Source organism: Pseudophryne corroboree, chromosome 8 (assembly GCF_028390025.1).
Source record: "Pseudophryne corroboree isolate aPseCor3 chromosome 8, aPseCor3.hap2, whole genome shotgun sequence".
Classification (NCBI taxonomy): Eukaryota; Metazoa; Chordata; class Amphibia; order Anura; family Myobatrachidae; genus Pseudophryne; species Pseudophryne corroboree.
The window spans coordinates 262168195-262190252 of record NC_086451.1 but is presented as its reverse complement, the minus strand read 5'-3'; the positions used below and the strand labels follow the sequence as shown (position 1 = coordinate 262190252).

Genomic DNA, 22058 nt, shown 5'->3' with positions numbered 1-22058 from the left:
ATGATAGCTGGAATATTGCTGGTATACTTGATTCCTTGTGGGGTATACTGAATAGTAGCTTGCATGATGTTAAGGATATCAGCTCCCAACAAATTCATTCTTTGAAGAGGGAGGGGCTGTCCTCCCAGTCCTGTCCCATCGACATAGTGGCTGGTTAAGAGTTCTTCTGGGACGTCAGTTTTCTTAAGTACAGTGACTGCTGCTCCAGTGTCCAAAAGGCATTCTAGGGTGTTTCCTGTAGGTAGAGTAAGCATAACAGTACCTTTTATGGGGTCAGTGTAGGTGTCACTTGAGTAGGTGGACCCCGTAGCAGGATTCAGTCATTCCTGTTGTACCGTGAAGGTTGGGACAGAGTCCTTAAATTTCAGCCATGTCTGGTATTTTCTGCTTTTCTTCTTCTGATGACCTGAAACCTTGCACCAAAAACATTTACCAGTCATGTCTTCACCCTGCACATTTCTTGTGGTGTAGGGCCTGGAGTTATTTACACCTTTACCTTGATTTTGGACCTTATTTGTCTTGGTGTTAGACTGGGCAGCCTGCACTACATGTATAGTAACAGCTGGTGCTTTGGAAGTTCTCTTATCTCTCCTTTCTTTCTCGTTATCTTGAATCCCTTCTAGGACTTCTACTAGTGAGGTAATGTTCATCAAATTTGCTTCTGGTCGGACTGCATACAACTGCTGCCTGTATTCAGGTCTAAGTCCATTAAGGAACCTGGTCTTAAACAGTCTGGCGTTGTTAGAGTATTCCCTTATGCTGAGGTTTTTTTTTTGTACCAGATCAGGTTCAGCTGGTGCAGTGTCTCTGATTTGCTTACATCTGACTTGTACTCTATACAACAGTTGTGAGTCTGAAGCCATAGTATAGCGGTTGGCTTCAAGGGGAGCATTCTCAATTTTCCCCCTATCACCATCAGCCTCCTGGGGAGCTATGGCAAGAAGCATATTATATTCACCTATTCCTATGGAAGCTCTAAGAATCTGTTCTAAATCAACCCAACACGGTCTATACACAAGATACACTTGTTTAATCTTTTTTTCAAATTCAGCTGGACTTTTTCTGATATCTGGTAAGTCATTTACAGTACGCATAACCTCTGAAGGGAGCCAGGGTATGTATTGTTCCTGCTCCACATATTCTGCAATATAACCTTCAGCCCCAGGTAATCTGTCAGTTGTATGTCTGGGATTAGCATGACTATTAACTCTAACAGGCATTACATTGTAATTTTTACGAGATATTCCTCTTGGATCTCTGTTAGGACTACTAGCAAAGTTCCACAACCTCCTAAATATCCCTGGAGTTTTTGGTTTAACATTTTGTGATTCACATGGTCCTGAATTTGGCTCTACCCAGTTACCACAAAAGAAACATTTTTCACTTCCCTCCGGAACACATCTCCCACAATAAAGACACTTTCTTTCAGGGTAGTGGATAACATCCCTAAGAACCAGTGTACCTTCTGGATTTTTTTTATAACTTAAAGTATTTTCATAACGTTTTTCAGGTGTCATTTGTTCTGCATATGTTGCTGAAGGAGTTAAAACTCCTGCTTTATCATGTGTCCTTGATTCTGCATGCATTGATACTGCTGAGGGGGCTGACCCCCCTTCCACATTCCCATCATTATAAATAGCATAACATGTTATTGTAACATTGGGTGGTGGTATTATATTAGACCTACAATCTTCCTGTCTAATTCTTTCCTCATCTTCCAGTTCTTGTGAAACAATAAGCCATATATTTACAGTGTCCAAATAACCTTTCTTTTGTAACCAGTGACTATCTGTGGCCTGGAACCTTTTCCAAGCCTCTGTATCTAAGATTCCATCCTTTGGAAAATTAGCTCTTTTAAGGATAGCGTTAATACGCTTAATTCCTCTCCTTCCCTCACGTTCTGCTAAGCGCTTCATCTTACTCCCTTTCCCTCCCATTGGGGTAATTAAGCCCTCTGGGTGTGGCCGAATCCACCTGCGGTGAAGAGGGATATGTCCTTGAACGAGAAGTATCTGTGCATCACTGGCTATAAGTTTTGTCTGGACACAAACCTTTCTCAGCCTATTTTTGTTTCTACTGAACTTGTCTGACTGTACTAAATCACATTTACAATACATGCAATCTAAAACACCATATTCAGTCTTCTAACTTTTCTGACTTGTTGGACACTGCTGGTATTTTTAAAAAATGATCAGTAGGTTAATCAGCTAAGCATAAAGGATATGGTTCATTTTTATGCACTGATAACAATTGAGCATTTAAATGATATCCCACAATACTAGCAAATTCTGTTAAAATGCCTTTCCTATTCTGAGATGGTTATCTACGTTGCAAAAAACACTGGGTAAATCCTGCATAATAATGAACCTTGGTACACCACTGTACCGCACACAATTGCAAACTAGGTACGCCTTTGTATACTATTCCAATTGTTCTGTGGGCGCATGCGCTAATAAGACATAGACACAGATTCAGTCATTCAGCATACATATAGAACATACAAACATATGACAACAACTGCAATATGCCTTACGCCTTATGCCTTAGCTTTATACTGTAGCTGCAACAAGCAATGCACCTTAGCTAAGCAATACACCTGTATATGCCTTAGATTACAACAAGCAATAAACTTTAGCTGCGCAAGCAATACACCTGTATCTGCCTTAGATTACAACAAGCAATACTTTTTAGCTGCGCAATACAACATAATTCAAGTAATCTAGGCTGTGTGACAAGATAATCGGGTTTCTTTATAATGACAGTTCAAGGAAAAACATAAATGCACATTGTCTCTATAATGGACTTAGAATTACACTCAAGGAGTCTGATTTTGAGCAAAATATGGCTGCATTCCCATCGTTTTACTCACCCAATGTGAAATCAGAGTCCTTGAGAACAATTCGCCTCCAACACAGAAACTCTCATTAGATGCTTTTCCTTGTGTTAGTCATCCCATAGAGTCCCCCATTAAATGATAGAGCCGTCTAGGTAGCTCTGGTTTGGTCCCTCTATTATCATGTCACCTCTGGATACCAGGTCATAATGTATTGCTGAGAAAACTCAAGAAGACACACACATCCGCATGTCTCATAAGTAATCTGCTTTATTTTGGTCAGCTTCGATATTTATACACAAATATTGGCAGTAAATGATTAACACAATTATATAACTTCATATGCCCCTTGTCCTTCTGCTTATCTGGAGCTACATATAGATATTTTCCATTTCTGAAGAGAGAGCAGGGTGCCAGATGCTCACTTTCACACACAATGTTATATAGAAACACGCTTTTATATTTTCCATATGTTCAAGCTAGTTTAATCAAATCTCTTTGTAATATTAAAATGAATTGCATTATTATAATTAAGAATGGAAGCTAAGCTTTTATCTCTATCAGCCTGGGCCAGGCGCGTGTCAGAATTGGCGGCTTTATCCTGTAAAAGCCCTTATCTGATTTTCCATTCGGACAGGGCGGAATTGAGGACTCGTCCTCAATTTCTCCCTAAGGTGTTTTCAGCATTTCACTTAAACCAACCTATTGTGGTGCCTGCGGCTACTAGGGACTTGGAGGATTCCAAGTTGCTGGACGTAGTCAGGGCCCTGAAAATATATGTTTTCAGGAAGGCTGAAGTCAGAAAATCTGACTCGCTGTTTATCCTGTATGCACCCAACAAGCTGGGTGCTCCTGCTTCTAAGCAGACGATTGCTCGTTGGATTTGCAGTACAATTCAGCTTGCACATTCTGTGGCAGGCCTGCCACAGCCAAAATCTGTAAAAGCCCATTCCACACGGAAAGTGGGCTCATCTTGGGCGGCTGCCCGAGGGGTCTCGGCTTTACAACTTTGCCGAGCAGCTACTTGGTCAGGGGCAAACACGTTTGCTAAATTCTACAAATTTGATACCCTGGCTGAGGAGGACCTGGAGTTCTCTCATTCGGTGCTGCAGAGTCATCCGCACTCTCCCGCCCGTTTGGGAGCTTTGGTATAATCCCCATGGTCCTTTCGGAGTCCCCAGCATCCACTAGGACGTTAGAGAAAATAAGAATTTACTTACCGATAATTCTATTTCTCATAGTCCGTAGTGGATGCTGGGCGCCCATCCCAAGTGCGGATTGTCTGCATTACTTGTACATAGTTATTGTTACAAAAATCAGGTTATTGTTGTTGTGAGCCATCTTTTCAGAGGCTCCTTCTGTTATCATGCTGTTAACTGGGTTCAGATCACGTTGTACGGTGTGATTGGTGTGGCTGGTAATGAGTCTTACCCGGGATTCAAAATCCTTCCTTATTGTGTACGCTCGTCCGGGCACAGTATCCTAACTGAGGCTTGGAGGAGGGTCATAGGGGGAGGAGCCAGTGCACACCAGCTAGTCCTAAAGCTTTTACTTTGTGCCCAGTCTCCTGCGGAGCCGCTATTCCCCATGGTCCTTTCGGAGTCCCCAGCATCCACTACGGACTATGAGAAATAGAATTATCGGTAAGTAAATTCTTATTTTTTGGTGTCTTTAACATCAACCATTATATTATTTAGTATGGTGCAAGTTTAACATGTGTCCATCTTAACATGATGCGGCTCCATGTATATCACTAACAGCGGACAGAGACAACTGATCATTTTGACGTGTAGCATGCAGCTCTTTTTTTGATATGTAGTATATTCTGCTGCTCCTTTGATTATCCATATGCTTTATCCATAAGGAGTACATTTACAATTGTGTATTCATATATTACAGCAGCTCTTCTATACATGCTGCTTTGTTTACATGCAGGAGTGTCACATCGGGTTTCTATGGTGACTGGCTTCACTGACGTGCACCGCGCAATACGCGATGACGTCATCACTTAGCGCCGCAGCGGCTGAGCGGGTCCCCGCCGAACGGGCGTTGCACACACCACTCTGGTGAGAGGGATATAAGGTAAGCACATTTTACTATTGTAATGTATCTTGATGACAATTTTCCACGTAAATTGAAACGTTGAAATAGACGGATAGTGGTGACTTTTTGTTCCTTCAAACCTGAGTGCCGCACATTGCTTCGACTACATGTACCATTTGGAAAGTGAAGGCACCAGGGGACTTTTGCATATGTAATTGGAGTGCCGGACCCTTTGCAGCATATATATATATATATATATATATATATATATATATATATATATATATAGAGAGAGAGAGAGAGAGAGAGTAATGGTCCGGCACTCAGTAGTGGACAGCAAATGGTAAAAAACGCTCCGGTGCCCTCCAACCAGGCCAGCAGCCCGTGTATACGGAAGATTTGAAATAAGGCGGCACTCAGGAGACTTAAACGTGGTGAAACCAACAGGTGCTTTAGTCAACGTTTCGGGGATCGTGACCCCGTCTTCAGGACACTGAAGACGGGGTCACGATCCCCGAAATGTTGACTAAAGCACCTGTTGGTTTCACCACGTTTAAGTCTCCTGAGTGCCGCCTTATTTCAACTCTTCCCTATATATATATATATATATATATATATATCTCAAGGTAAAGGTTCCGTCTGTGCAATGTCCAGTATCTCAATTTTAAAGCATAAAAACGTCCTGCACTTACTAGTGCTCCGATAAAGTGCTGCTCCCCTTGTATGACCCGTCCAATGGGCTGTGTTTATAATGTGAAGAGAATAAGGAGGCGCACAATAGTGAAGTAAGTGGGCATGCCCACAGAGGAAGTCGGATGACAAAACCGGTCTGGGCGGCTCATTTTTGACTAAGCAGAAGTGACGTCTGGGCGCTGCTGAGATCAAGGCTCGAAGCGCGACCAGCTTCCGGGACGGCTTCGGGGACTTCCGGGACGCAGTGAGGAGCAGAGTTTCCACATGGAGCTAAGAGTCTGGCGATAGCCACAGTTATTACATGCCTGTATTATTGTACACATATGTGAGTGTATATTTTTTATCAAATACACAGTTTTTTTATAAACTTACTTCACTTTTGTGCGTCTCCTTATTCTCTTCACAATATATATATATATTAGCTAAATACCCATGCTTCACTACGGGATGAGGATGGTAAATTAGAATTATAGTTGTTCGTAATTTACGTTGGTTGGGGATCTAGTATATAGGCATATCTTGCTACCCTGACCCACTTTGTGTAGTGGCCGGACCCCTTTTTGGTCCCCCAAGGGACCCTGCTCTTCCCACTATACAACTCTCAGTCTGTGGCTTTCTGCTGTCTCCATTCCCCTCCTCACATCCTGTCAGTGCCCCTGTGAAATTATCGATTTATTTACAGTTTCTTATATAGCACAGCACATTATGCATCTCCTGATATACTCTGTGCTGCTGGTGGACCCTGCTACTTCCACTATATAACTCTCAGTGTGTGGGTTCGTGCTACCTCCATTCCCCTCCTCACATCATGTCACTTCCCCTGTCACATGCAGCCCTGTCCTGCCTGACACATTATGCATCTCCTAATATACTGTGTACCAGGGACGTGCAGTCAGGGGAGGCAGGGGAGGCAGGGGAGGCAGTGCCTCCCCTGTCATAATGATTAAAATAATAGAAAGAAGATACTTATGACACATATTCTGTGTCATAAGTATCTGCTTTAGCCATAATATTATTTTAATAATTATTATCTTTATAAAAATCTGTTTTAAAAGTGTTTTGGAGGCACCTTTCTTGGTGCCTCCCGATGTCAGTGTGACAGGGCCGGAAGCGGGGGGTGGGGCAAGGCGATGGACAGCAAAAACCCATTCAAAAAAGCCCTGTAAGCGGAACCTAGTACAAATGCCGCTTTGACAGGGGCATGCTTTCAGCCCATATGAAAGCTAGTGATGAGCGGGTTCGGTTTCTCGGAAACCGAACCCCCCCGAACTTCACGCTTTTTACACGGGTTCGAGGCAGACTCGGATCTTCCCGCCTTGCTCGGCTAACCCGAGCGCGCCCGAACGTCATCATCCCGCTGTCGGATTCTCGCGAGGCTCGTATTCTATCGCGAGACTCGGATTCTATATAAGGAGCCGCGCGTCGCCGCCATTTTCACACGTGCATTGAGATTGATAGGGAGAGGACGTGGCTGGCGTCCTCTCCGTTTAGAATAGAAATAGATAGTGAGAGTGAGACACTTGATTTACTGGAGCTTAGGAGTACTCAGAGAGTGCAGAGTTTACTAGTGACTGACCAGTGACCACCAGTGCAGTTTTATTATTATTTAATATAATCCGTTCTCTGCCTGAAAAAAAACGATACACAGTGACACAGTATACCATATCTGTGCTCAGCCTCAGTGTGCTGCATCATCTATGTATATCTGACTGTGCTGAGTGCTCACTGCTCACACAGCTTAATTGTGGGGGAGACTGGGGAGCAGTTATAGCAGGAGTACATATATTTAACAGTGCACACTTTTGCTGCCAGAGTGCCACTGCCAGTGTGACTGACCAGTGACCAGTGACCACCAGTATATTGTGATTGTCTGCCTGAAAAAGTTAAACACTCGTCGTGTGGTGTTTTTATTCTATAAACGCATTCTGCTGACAGTGTCCAGCAGGTCCGTCATTATATAATATATACCTGTCCTGCAGTAGTGATATATATATATTTTTTATATCATTATCATCCAGTCTATACTAGCAGCAGACGCAGTACGGTAGTCCACGGCTGTAGCTACCTCTGTGTCGGCAGTCGCTAGTCCATAATTGTATACCTACCTGTGGTGGTTTTTTTTCTTTCTATCTTCTTGATACTAGTAGCTTACTTTAGGAGTCTGCAGTGCTGACAGTGTCCAGCAGGTCCGTCATTATATAATATATACCTGTCCGGCTGCAGTAGTGATATATATATATTTTTTATATCATTATCATCCAGTCTATATTAGCAGCAGACGCAGTACGGTAGTCCACGGCTGTAGCTACCTCTGTGTCGGCAGTCGCTCGTCCATCCATAATTGTATACCACCTACCTGTTGTGTTTTTTTTTTTCTATCTTCTTGATACTAGTAGCTTACTTTAGGAGTCTGCAGTGCTGACAGTGTCCAGCAGGTCCGTCATTATAAAATATATACCTGTCCGGCTGCAGTAGTGATATATATATATTTTTTATATCATTATCATCCAGTCTATATTAGCAGCAGACGCAGTACGGTAGTCCACGGCTGTAGCTACCTCTGTGTCGGCAGTCGCTCGTCCATCCATAAGTATACTAGTATCCATCCATCTCCATTGTTTACCTGAGGTGCCTTTTAGTTGTGCCTATTAAAATATGGAGAACAAAAATGTTGAGGTTCCAAAAATAGGGAAAGATCAAGATCGACTTCCACCTCGTGCTGAAGCTGCTGCCACTAGTCATGGCCGAGACGATGAAATGCCATCAAAGTCGTCTGCCAAGGCCGATGCCCAATGTCATAGTACAGAGCATGTCAAATCCAAAACACCAAATATCAGTAAAAAAAGGACTCAAAAATCTAAAATAAAATTGTCGGAGGAGAAGCGTAAACTTGCCAATATGCCATTTACCACACGGAGTGGCAAGGAACGGCTGAGGCCCTGGCCAATGTTCATGGCTAGTGGTTCAGCTTCACATGAGGATGGAAGCACTCAGCCTCTCGCTAGAAAAATGAAAAGACTCAAGCTGGCAAAAGCACAGCAAAGAACTGTGCGTTTTTCGAAATCACAAATCCACAAGGAGAGTCCAATTGTGTCGTTTGCGATGCCTGACCTTCCCAACACTGGACGTGAAGAGCATGCGCCTTCCACCATTTGCACGCCCCCTGCAAGTGCTGGAAGGAGCACCCGCAGTCCAGTTCCTGATAGTCAGATTGAAGATGTCAGTGTTGAAGTACACCAGGATGAGGAGGATATGGGTGTTGCTGGCGCTGGGGAGGAAATTGACCAGGAGGATTCTGATGGTGAGGTGGTTTGTTTAAGTCAGGCACCCGGGGAGACACCTGTTGTCCGTGGGAGGAATAGGGCCATTGACATGCCTGGTGAAAATACCAAAAAAATCAGCTCTTCGGTGTGGAAGTATTTCAACAGAAATGCGGACAACATTTGTCAAGCCGTGTGTTGCCTTTGTCAAGCTGTAATAAGTAGGGGTAAGGACGTTAACCACCTCGGAACATCCTCCCTTATACGTCACCTGCAGCGCATTCATCATAAGTCAGTGACAAGTTCAAAAACTTTGGGCGACAGCGGAAGCAGTCCACTGACCAGTAAATCCCTTCCTCTTGTAACCAAGCTCACGCAAACCACCCCACCAACTCCCTCAGTGTCAATTTCCTCCTTCCCCAGGAATGCCAATAGTCCTGCAGGCCATGTCACTGGCAATTCTGACGAGTCCTCTCCTGCCTGGGATTCCTCAGATGCATCCTTGCGTGTAACGCCTACTGCTGCTGGCACTGCTGTTGTTGCTGCTGGGAGTCGATGGTCATCCCAGAGGGGAAGTCGTACTCGTAAGACCACTTTTACTACTTCCACCAAGCAATTGACTGTCCAACAGTCCTTTGCGAGGAAGATGAAATATCACAGCAGTCATCCTGCTGCAAAGCGGATAACTGAGGCCTTGGCATCCTGGGCGGTGAGAAACGTGGTTCCGGTATCCATCATTACTGCAGAGCCAACTAGAGACTTGTTGGAGGTACTGTGTCCCCGGTACCAAATACCATCTAGGTTCCATTTCTCTAGGCAGGCGATACCGAAAATGTACACAGACCTCAGAAAAAGACTCACCAGTGTCCTAAAAAATGCAGTTGTACCCAATGTCCACTTAACCACGGACAAGTGGAGCAGGGCAGGCTCAGGACTATATGACTGTGACAGCCCACTGGGTAGATGTATGGACTCCCGCCGCAAGAACAGCAGCGGCGGCACCAGTAGCAGCATCTCGCAAACGCCAACTCTTTCCTAGGCAGGCTACGCTTTGTATCACCGCTTTCCAGAATACGCACACAGCTAAAAACCTCTTACGGCAACTGAGGAAGATCATCGCAGAATGGCTTACCCCAATTGGACTCTCCTGTGGATTTGTGGCATCGGACAACGCCAGCAATATTGTGTGTGCATTAAATATGGGCAAATTCCAGCACGTCCCATGTTTTGCACATACCTTGAATTTGGTGGTGCAGAATTATTTAAAAAACGAGAGGGGCATGCAAGAGATGCTGTCGGTGGCCAGAAGAATTGCGGGACACTTTCGGCGTACAGGCACCACGTACAGAAGACTGGAGCACCACCAAAAATGCCTGAACCTGCCCTGCCATCATCTGAAGCAAGAAGTGGTAACGAGGTGGAATTCAACCCTCTATATGCTTCAGAGGTTGGAGGAGCAGCAAAAGGCCATTCAAGCCTATACAACTGAGCACGATATAGGAGGTGGAATGCACCTGTCTCAAGCGCAGTGGAGAATGATTTCAACGTTGTGCAAGGTTCTGCAACCTTTTGAACTTGCCACACGTGAAGTCAGTTCAGACACTGCCAGCCTGAGTCAGGTCATTCCCCTCATCAGGCTTTTGCAGAAGAAGCTGGAGACATTGAAGGAGGAGCTAACACAGAGCGATTCCGCTAGGCATGTGGGACTTGTGGATGGAGCCCTTAATTCGCTTAACAAGGATTCACGGGTGGTCAATCTGTTGAAATCAGAGCACTACATTTTGTCCACCGTGCTCGATCCTAGATTTAAAACCTACCTTGGATCTCTCTTTCCGGCAGACACAAGTCTGCTGGGGTTCAAAGACCTGCTGGTGAGAAAATTGTCAAGTCAAGCGGAACGCGACCTGTCAACATCTCCTCCTTCACATTCTCCAGCAACTGGGGGTGCGAGGAAAAGGCTCAGAATTCCGAGCCCACCCGCTAGCGGTGATGCAGGGCAGTCTTGAGCGACTGCTGATGCTGACATCTGGTCCGGACTGAAGGACCTGACAACGATTACGGACATGTCGTCTACTGTCACTGCATATGATTCTCTCACCATTGAAAGAATGGTGGAGGATTATATGAGTGACCGCATCCAAGTAGGCACGTCAGACAGTCCGTACTTATACTGGCAGGAAAAAGAGGCAATTTGGAGGCCCTTGCACAAACTGGCTTTATTCTACCTAAGTTGCCCTCCCACAAGTGTGTACTCCGAAAGAGTGTTTAGTGCCGCCGCTCACCTTGTCAGCAATCGGCGTACGAGGTTACATCCAGAAAATGTGGAGAAGATGATGTTCATTAAAATGAATTATAATCAATTCCTCCGTGGAGACATTGACCAGCAGCAATTGCCTCCACAAAGTACACAGGGAGCTGAGATGGTGGATTCCAGTGGGGACGAATTGATAATCTGTGAGGAGGGGGATGTACACGGTGATATATCGGAGGATGATGATGAGGTGGACATCTTGCCTCTGTAGAGCCAGTTTGTGCAAGGAGAGATTAATTGCTTCTTTTTTGGTGGGGGTCCAAACCAACCCGTCATTTCAGTCACAGTCGTGTGGCAGACCCTGTCACTGAAATGATGGGTTGGTTAAAGTGTGCATGTCCTGTTTATACAACATAAGGGTGGGTGGGAGGGCCCAAGGACAATTCCATCTTGCACCTCTTTTTTCTTTCATTTTTCTTTGCGTCATGTGCTGTTTGGGGAGTAGTTTTTGGAAGGGCCATCCTGCGTGACACTGCAGTACTACCCCTAGATGGGCCAGGTGTTTGTGTCGGCCACTTTGGTCGCTTATCTTAGTCACACAGCTACCTCATTGCGCCTCTTTTTTTCTTTGCGTCATGTGCTGTTTGGGGGGGGGGGGTTTGGAAGGGCCATCCTGCGTGACACTGCAGTGCCACTCCTAGATGGCCAGGTGTTTGTGTCGGCCACTTGGGTCGCTTATCTTAGTCACACAGCTACCTCATTGCGCCTCTTTTTTTCTTTGCGTCATGTGCTGTTTGGGGGGTGTTTTTTGGAAGGGCCATCCTGCGTGACACTGCAGTGCCACTCCTAGATGGGCCAGGTGTTTGTGTCGGCCACTTGGGTCGCTTATCTTAGTCACACAGCTACCTCATTGCGCCTCTTTTTTTCTTTGCGTCATGTGCTGTTTGGGGGGTGTTTTTTGGAAGGGCCATCCTGCGTGACACTGCAGTGCCACTCCTAGATGGGCCAGGTGTTTGTGTCGGCCACTAGGGTCGCTTATCTTAGTCACACAGCTACCTCATTGCGCCTCTTTTTTTTCTTCTTTGCGTCATGTGCTGTTTGGGGAGTAGTTTTTTGAAGGGCCATCCTGCGTGACACTGCAGTGCCACTCCTAGATGGGCCAGGTGTTTGTGTCGGCCACTTGGGTCGCTGAGCTTAGTCATCCAGCGACCTTGGTGCAAATTTTAGGACTAAAAATAATATTGTGAGGTGTGAGGTGTTCAGAATAGACTGAAAATGAGTGGAAATTATGGTTATTGAGGTTAATAATACTTTGGGATCAAAATGACCCCCAAATTCTATGATTTAAGCTGTTTTTTAGGGTTTTTTGAAAAAAACACCCGAATCCAAAACACACCCGAATCCGACAAAAAAAATTCGGTGAGGTTTTGCCAAAACGCGTTCGAACCCAAAACACGGTCGCGGAACCGAACCCAAAACCAAAACACAAAACCCGAAAAATTTCCGGTGCTCATCACTAATGAAAGCACGCCCCTGTCACTTTAGTCAGAATCGATTGGTCGGAGGTTGATTCGGGAGGGGGGCACCAAGGAACATTCCCCGCCATCCCCGGCCGCCCGTCCCCCAGCCTATCCCGCAGCCCGCCCCCCTGTATAGTGTTAGACCTGGTAGAAGGGGGTGCACAGTGCCGTCAGTGTCTTTCCGTTAGCCGGAGCCTACACATTCACAGTACACTACACGCACCGCGGCTGGCCACAGCAATGCGGAGCACCCGGCAGCAGTTCCCCGCACTGGGCACGTGGGACAGGAGCCGGAGCTTCTCCCTCGCCACCCACTTCAAGCAGCACGGGACGGGGGAGCATGAGGTGAGTGCGGGCTCTGCTGCCCCTGTGCCTCCACCCTCCTCAGTCCCAACAGCTTACATAGCCACATACCCCAGCTTCCTGCCCTCACCCCCTCCATTCACAGACATGTTGCCGATCAGGGGATTCTGGCTGCAGACCCTCTCCTCCCCCAAATCTGTAATGTGTAAATGGGGGCTCTACCTGCCGTACTGTGTAAAAAGGGACAATGCCTGCCGTACTGTGTAAAAGGGGACAATGCCTGCCGTACTGTGTAAAAAGGGGACAATGCCTGCCGTACTGTGTAAAAATGGGACAATGCCTGCCGTAATGTGTATAATGGGGACAACGCCTACCGTACTGTGTAAAAAGGGACAATGCCTGCCGTACTGTGTAAAAGGGGACAATGCCTGCCGTACTGTGTAAAAGGGGACAATACCTGCCGTACTGTGTAAAAAGGGGACAATACCTGCCGTACTGTGTAAAAGAGGACAACACCTGCCGTACTGTGTAAAAAGGGGACAATGCCTGCCGTACTGTGTAAAAAGGGGACAATGCCTGCCGTACTGTGTAAAAATGGGACAATGCCTGCCGTAATGTGTAAAATGGGGACAATGCCTGCCGTACTGTGTAAAAAGGGGACAATACCTGCCGTACTGTGTAAAAGAGGACAACACCTGCCGTACTGTGTAAAAAGGGGACAATGCCTGCCGTACTGTGTAAAAAGGGGACAATGCCTGCCGTACTGTGTAAAAAGGGGACAATGCCTGCCGTACTGTGTAAAAAGGGGACAATGCCTGCCGTACTGTGTAAAAGGGGACAATGCCTGCCGTAATGTGTAAAATGGGGACAATGCCTGCCGTACTGTGTAAAAATAAGAATTTACTCACCGGTAATTCTATTTCTCGTAGTCCGTAGTGGATGCTGGGAACTCCGTAAGGACCATGGGGAATAGACGGGCTCCGCAGGAGACTGGGCACTCTAAAAGAAAGATTAGGTACTATCTGGTGTGCACTGGCTCCTCCCTCTATGCCCCTCCTCCAGACCTCAGTTAAGGAAACTGTGCCCGGAAGAGCTGACACAACAAGGAAAGGATTTGGAATCCAGGGTAAGACTCATACCAGCCACACCAATCACACCGTACAACTTGTGATAACCATACCCAGTTAACAGTATGAACAACAACTGAGCCTCAGTAACAGATGGCTCATAACAATAACCCTTTAGTTAAGCAATAACTATATACATGTATTGCAGAGAGTCCGCACTTGGGACGGGCGCCCAGCATCCACTACGGACTACGAGAAATAGAATTACCGGTGAGTAAATTCTTATTTTCTCTGACGTCCTAGTGGATGCTGGGAACTCCGTAAGGACCATGGGGATTATACCAAAGCTCCCAAACGGGCGGGAGAGTGCGGATGACTCTGCAGCACCGCATGAGCAAACTCAAGGTCCTCCTCAGCCAGGGTATCAAACTTGTAGAACTTAGCAAACTTGTTTGACCCCGACCAAGTAGCAGCTCGGCAAAGCTGTAAAGCCGAGACCCCTCGGGCAGCCGCCCAAGAAGAGCCCACCTTCCTTGTGGAATGGGCTTTCACCATTTTGGATGCAGCAATCCAACCGCAGAGTGAACCAGCTGAATCGTGCTATAGATCCAGCGAACAATAGTCTGCTTCGAAGCAGGAGCGCCAACCTTGTTGGCTGCATACAGAATAAACAGCGAGTCAGACTTTCTGACTCCCGCCTTTCTGGAAACATAAATTTTCAAAGCCCGGACTACGTCCAGCAACTTGGAATCCTCCAAGTCCCTAGTAGCCGCAGGCACCACAATAGGCTGGTTCAAATGAAACGATGATACCACCCTAGGAAGAAATTGGGGACGAGTCCTCAATTCTGCCCTGTCCATATGGAAGATCAGATAAGGGTTTTTACATGACAAAACCGCCTATACTGACACACGCCTAGCCGAAGCTAAGGCCAATAGCATGACCACTTTCCACGTGAGATATTTTAGCTCCATGGTCTTAAGTGGCTCAAACCAGTGGGATTTTAGGAAATCCAACACAACGTTAAGATCCCAAGGTGCCACCGGTGGCACAAAAGGAGGCTGAATATGCAGCACCCCCGGAACAACGTCTGAACTTCAGGCAGTGAAGCCAGTTCATTTTTAGAGAAAATGTATAGGGCCGAAATCTTGACCTTTATGGATCCTAATTTTAGGCCCATAGTCACTCCTGACTGTAGGAAGTGCAGGAATCGACCCCGCTGGAATTCCTCTGTAGGGCCTTCCCGGCCTCACACCAAGCAACCTATTTTCGCCATATACAGTGAAAAAGTCTTGCTGTCACGTCTTTCCTAGCCTTTATCAGCGTAGGAATAACTGCATCCGGAATGCCCTTTTCCGCTAGGATCCGGCGTTCAACCGCCATGCCGTCAAATGCAGCCGCGGTAAATTTTGGAACAGACAGGGCCCCTGTTGCAACATGTCCTGTCTGAGAGGCAGAAGCCCTGAGTCCTCTGAGAGCATTTCCTGCAGCTCCGGGTACCGAGTCCTTCTTGGCCAATTCGGAGCAAAGAATATTGTTCTCACTCCTCCTTTTATTACAATTCTCAGCCCTTGGGTATGAGAGGAAGAGGAGGGAATACAGAGACCGACTGGAACACCCACGGTGTTACTAGTGCGGCCACAGCTATCACCTGAGGGTCCCTTGACCCGGCGTAAAACCTTTTTTAGCTTTTTATTGATGTGGGACGCCATCTAGTCCACCTTAGGCAGTTCCCATCAATTTGCAAACTGCGTGAAGACTTCCTGATGAAGTCTCCACTTTCCCGGGTGGAGGTCATGCCTGCTGAGGAAGTCTGCTTCCCAGATGTCCACTCCCGGAACGAACACTGCTGACAGTGCGCTTACTTGATTCTCCTGCCCAGCGAAGAATTCTGGAGGCTTCTACCCTCCCCACCCTGCTCCTTGTGCCACCTTGGTGGTTTACATATACCCCTGCGGTCTGACTGGATCAGAACCGGTTGGTCGCGAAGCAGGATCTCCGCTTGACTTAGGGCGTTGTATATGGCCCTTAGTTCCAGGATATTGATGTGAAGGCAAGTCAGTTGACTTGACCACAGACCTTGGAAATTTCTTCCCTGTGTAACTGCCCCCCACCCTCGGAGGCTTGCATCCGTGGTCACCAGGATCCAGTCCTGAATGCCGAATCTGCGGCCCTCGAGAAGGTGAGCACTCTGCAGCCACCACAGGAGAGACACCCTGGCCCTGGGGGGATAGGGTGATTAACCGATGCCTCTGAAGAGGTGATCCGGACCACTTGTCCAGTAAGTCCCATTGGAAGGTCCTCGCATGGAACCTGCCTAAGGGGATGGCCTCGTATGATGCCACCATCCTTCCCAGGACTCGAGTGCAGTGATGCACTGACACCTGTTTTGGTTTTAATAGATTCCTGACCAGTGTCATGAGCTCCTGAGCTCTCTCTATCGGGAGATAACCCTTTTCTGGTCTGTGTCTAGGATCGTGCCTAGGAGAGGCAGATGAGCTGTAGGAAACAACTGCGACTTTGGAATATATAGAATCCAGCCGTGTTGCCGTTACACTTCCAGAGAAAGTGATACGCTGTTCAGCAACTGCTCTCTTGATCTCGCTTTTATGAGGAGATCGTTCAAGTACATGATAATAGTGACACCTTGCTTCCGCAGGAGCACAATCATATCCGCCATTACCATGGTGAATATTCTCGGGGCCGTGGAGAGACCAAACGGCAACATCTGAAATTGGTAATGACAATCCCGTACCGCAATTCTGAGGTACGCCTAATGAGGTGGATAAATGGGGACCTGAAGGGTTGCATCCCTTATGTCCCGATTCACAATAAAGTCTCCCCCTTTTTAGGCTTGCACTGACCGCTCTTAGCGATTCCATCTTGAACTTGAACCTTCTCAGGTATATGTTCAGGGATTTTGAATTCAATATGGGTCTGACCGAACCGTCTGGTTTCGGGATTACAACATGGTCTAATAATAACACCCTCTTGTTGAAGGAGGGGACCCTTGACCACCACCTGTTAAAGATACAATTTGTGAATTGCAGATAACACTGGCTCCCTCTCTTGGGGGGAAGCCCGCAGGGCCGTCGGTGAGGGGGCATCTTCTCACAGTCCAGCTTGTATCCCTGAGACACAATATCTATTGCCCAGGGATCGAACAGGGAGTGAACCCACTTGTGGCTGAACTTACGAAGGCGTGTCCCCACCGGGCCTAGCTCCGCCTGTGGAGCCCCAGCGACATTGGTGGATTTTTGCAGGGGCCGGGGAGGACTTCTGTTCCTGGGAACTAGCTGCCCGGCTCTGACAAGAAAGGACGCCCCTCAGACTTTCTTGTTTCTTTATACGAAAGGCTGCATTTAATAATGTCGTGCTTTCTTAGGCTGTGCAGGAATATAAGGCAAACTAGCAGAATTACCCGCTATAGCTGTGGAGACTAGGCCCGAGAACCCTTCTCCACACAATCCTCAGCCTTCCATATGCCTCTTAAGTCGGCATCATCTGTCCAATGCATATTCTACAGGACACGTCAAGCAGAGATCGACATAGCTTTGACTCTAGGACCCAGTATACTCATGTCTCTTTGGGCATGCTTTATAACTATATATCTATCACTTAAGACAGCATCTTTAATATATTTATATTGCATACTAGGGTCTCATCTCTGCTGATAAGGTACCTGTCCACGCTGCCACAGCGCTATAAACCCATGCCGACACAATCGCCGGTCTGGGTAGTATACTAGAATATGCACGCTATCTGCAGGATCCCTGAGAATAGCAAGTGCTACCATCTGTGCAAACAGGACACCCCAGGGGAAGATTCTCAACATATCCTGGCCCTAGTGGGGAAAGGATACAGCCTGAGAATTCTCTTGTGGGAAGCTGCCGTCTCTTGTCTGGAGATTCCCGCTTTTTTCCTCATGAGAGGAGGGAAATTTACCTCAGCATTCTTCCCCTTAAACATGTGTACCCTTGTGTCAGGGACAAATGAGTCATCAGTGATATGCAAATCATCTATTATTTCAATAATCATATATTGAATACCTTATAGCCATCTTGGCTGTAACTTTGCATTATCGTAGTCGACCGTGGAGTTAAAGTCCATGTCGATACCAGTGTTTGTTATTATGGATAGTGAGCATTGAGATACTCTGAAGGTCTCTGTGACATAGGGACAGACATGGGTAGATTTCCTGTCTGTTCCCTAACCTTTTGTGCAATAAATTCACCTTAGCACTTACACATATCCAAACAGGTGTCGGCGTTGTCGACGGAGACACCCTCTCACACACATATCCGCTCTATCACCTCCTTAGAGGAGCCTTTTACCTCAGACATGTCGACACACGCGTACCGACATACCACACACACAGGGGATGCTCTATTTGAGGACAGTTCCCCCACAAGGCCCTTTGGAGAGACAGAGAGAGAGTATGCCAGCACACACCCCAGCGCTATATAACCCAGGGATTACACTACAACTCAGTGTTTACCCAGTAGCTGCTGTATATACAAAATTTTGCGCCTAAATTTATGTGCCCCCCCCTCTCTTTTCACTGCCGGGGAGAGCCTGGGGAGCTTCCTTCCAGCGGAGCTGTGAAGAGAAAATGGCGCTGGTGTGCTGAGGAAGAAGGCCCGGCCCCCTCAGCGGCGGGCTTCTGTCCTGTTTCTGACTAAAAATGGCGGGGGTTTTACACATATACAGTTTTCCAGACTGTATTATGTGTATATATTGCCAAAAGGTATACTTATTGCTGCCCAGGGCGCCCCCCCCAGCGCCCTGCACCCTACAGTGACCGGAGTGTGTGGTGTGCAGTGGGAGCAATGGCGCACAGCTGCAGTGCTGTGCGCTACCTTAATGAAGACCGGAGTCTTCTGCCGCCGATTTTATCTGCTTCTTCTGTCTTCTGGCTCTGCAAGGGGGGCGGCGGCGCGGCTCCGGGAACGGACGATCGAGGTCAGGCCCTGTGTTCGAACCCTCTGGAGCTAATGGTGTCCAGTAGCCTAAGAAGCACAAGCTAGCTGCACGCAGGTAGGTTTGCTTCTCTCCCCTCAGTCCCACGTAGCAGTGAGTCTGTTGCCAGCAGATCTCACTGAAAATAAAAAACCTAACAAATACTTTCTTTCTAGCAAGCTCAGGAGAGCCCACTAGGTGCATCCAGCTCTGGCCGGGCACAGATTCTAACTGAGGTCTGGAGGAGGGGCATAGAGGGAGGAGCCAGTGCACACCAGATAGTACCTAATCTTTCTTTTAGAGTGCCCAGTCTCCTGCGGAGCCCGTCTATTCCCCATGGTCCTTACGGAGTTCCCAGCATCCACTAGGATGTCAGAGAAAAGGGGACAATACCTGCCGTATTGTGTAAAGGGGACAATGCCTGCCGTACTGTGTAAAAGGGGACAACGCCTGCCGTACTGTGTAAAAATGGGACAATGCCTGCCGTACTGTGTAAAACGGGACAATGCCTGCCATACTGTGTAAAAGTGAGCTCTACCAGGAGTAATGTGTGACAGGGAATCTACGTGGTGTAATGTGTGTGAGTGGCGCTACTGTGCGGCGTAATTTGAATAATGGAGACTATTGTACAGCTTAATAAGCATTGGTATTATTTTGTGGCCACACCCCTATCCCCATGAAGCCATGCCCCTATATTTTTGTTGCACGCACTGGCCCTATTTTAAATATGAGGAGGGGGGGGGGGTGCCAATGCTTTTTCTTATACACTTATACGACATGACAGTCTGTCATGTCATATAAGATTTCCTCCAACCTCCCTGCATCCTCCCCGTTTGTAGGATAGTATTTTTTCTATACGATGTATCTTTTACTTTCCCATCCATTAACTGCGGGATCCGACATATAACGAGTTCAGCACTCGTGATATGTCGGATCTAGGGGGATCCGATCCAATGCACACGGGAACACGCATCGGATCGGGGGGAAAGCACACCAAAAATGCCCGATTTCACCCAATATATCGGGCCGAATGCCCGAATTGGGCTGCAATCGGGCATTATCGGTTTAGTGTATAGGGCCCTTAAGCGTCACACTGCAGTTCTAGGCCCAGGACCAGGTAAGTAAATAGCCCTGTAAGTCGTTCACTGCCTATCCCCATTACCCTTTATTTCTCTCTGTCATACTCTCATCCACTGCTATTGCTGTTACCCTTTACCTGGCGTCACTCCCTGTCTCCCACTACTGTCACCCTGTCCCTGGCGTCACTCCCTGTCACCCGCTGCTGTCACCTGTTCCCTGGCGTCACTCCCTGTCACCCGCTGCTGTCACCTTCTCCCTAGCTTCACTCTCTGTCACCCGCTGCTGTCACCGTCTCCCTGGCATTACACTCTCCCTGTCACTTTCTCGCTGTTGTCACCCTCTCCTTGTCATCCACTGCTGTCACCATCTCCCTGGCATCAAACTCTCCTTGTCACCTTCTCGCTGGTGTCACCCTCTCCCTGTCAGCGACTGCTGTCACCCTCTCTGTCGTCACCATCTCCCTGTCACCCTCTCACCCACCGCTGTCAACTACCTGGCGTCACTGTCTCCCTGTCACCCTCTCACCCACTGCTGTAAACTACCTGGCGTCACCGTCTCCCTGTCACCCACTGCTGGCTCTTTTGTTGTCCAGTACTTCCATTAAATTAATAGCACCGCACCCACGGCGCTATTAAGTTAATGGAAGCCCTGGACAACAAAATTGCATTCATGTCCTCCTCCCACTCCCTCCCCAGTCCTAAATTCTAATATTTATTTTATAAAAATGTACAATGTATTAGCCGCCTGCTCATCACAAGTTTTCTGAGCAGGCAGCCTGCGGGCATTGGCAGCGACGGTATTGGACTGAGATGCAAATTAGTGGCGGGGGGCCTGGGCCATTAGTGGTGGGGGTAGCGGGCATCAGGGATGGAGACGGTAGCGGGCATTGGTTCCACGGTGGTAGGTTTCATTGGCAGGACTCGGCGGATATTATGGCTGCAGTGCCTCACCAGCCACTGACCTCACCGCACGCCACTGCTGTGTACGGCTGGGGACCTTGCTCCTCCCACTATATAACTCTCAGTGCTAGGCTTCCTGCTACCTCCATTCCCCTCCTCACATCATGTCACTACCACTGTCACATGCAGCCCTGTCGTCACTGACGTCCTGATATAGTCTGTGCTGCTGGCCCACCCCTAGGGGTGCTAGGGATGTGTTACCCCTACAGTGTTTGTTCCCAGATTGAAAGTCATATGTGTACCAAGTTGGTGTAAATTGCTTCAGGCAATCCAGAGTTATGCTGTCTGCTGAAATACTCTGTGCTGCTGCCTCACCCTTAGGGGTGCTAGTGGTGTCTTCCCCCCACAGTGTTTGTTCCCAGATTGTAAATCATATGTGTACCAAATTTGGTGTAAATTGGTCCAAGCATTCTGGAGTTATTCTCCCTCCTGTCCTGATATAGTCTGTGCTGCTGTCCCACCCCAAGGGGTGTTTAACCCCCACAGAGTTTGTTTCCAGAGTGTAAGTCATATGTGTACCAATTTTTTGTGTACATTGCTCCAGCCATTCTGGAGTTATGCTGTCTCCTTATATACTCTGTTCTGCTGTCTCCCCTCCAGGGGTGCTAGGGGTGTGTTACCCCCACAGTGTTTGTTCCCATATTGTAAGTCATATGTGTACCAAGTTTGGTGTAGATTGCTGCAGGCATTCCGGAGTTATGCTGGAACATACATATACACATATATACATGCATACATACATACATACATACATACACACATCCATTTTTGGCAATTTCTGCGGATGGACAGTGACATTTGTAAAACTGGTTCTTAGCAAGCACCTGGGACTTAAGGACAAGCTACCTGCCAAGTTTCAAGATTGTAGGCTTTGTGGTTTAAGGCAGAGGTTCCCAAACACGGTCCTCAAGGCACCCCAACAGGCCAGGTTTTAGGTATATCCATTGCTCAGTACAGATGGTTAAATCAAATTGACTAAGGTGCTAATTAAGTCACCTGTGGCCAAGCATAGATACATTTAAAACCAGGACCGTTGGGGTGCCTTAAGGACCGCGTTTGGAAACCCCTGATATATGCTGTATATTTTAAA

The 22058-nt window shown here is 47.3% G+C and overlaps 1 protein-coding gene across 3 annotated transcripts in view; it reads left to right on the top strand.

The window, feature by feature from the left end:
• The window catches only part of LOC134948922 (putative nuclease HARBI1), a 112086-nt gene that overhangs the window by 57343 nt on the left and 32685 nt on the right, over window positions 1-22058 (top strand). For all 3 annotated transcript variants that reach the window (XM_063937210.1, XM_063937208.1, XM_063937209.1), the window contains exon 3: window positions 4769-4915. The gene's annotated coding sequence lies outside the window, so the exon portion shown is untranslated. The remainder of the gene's footprint in view (window positions 1-4768; window positions 4916-22058) is intronic.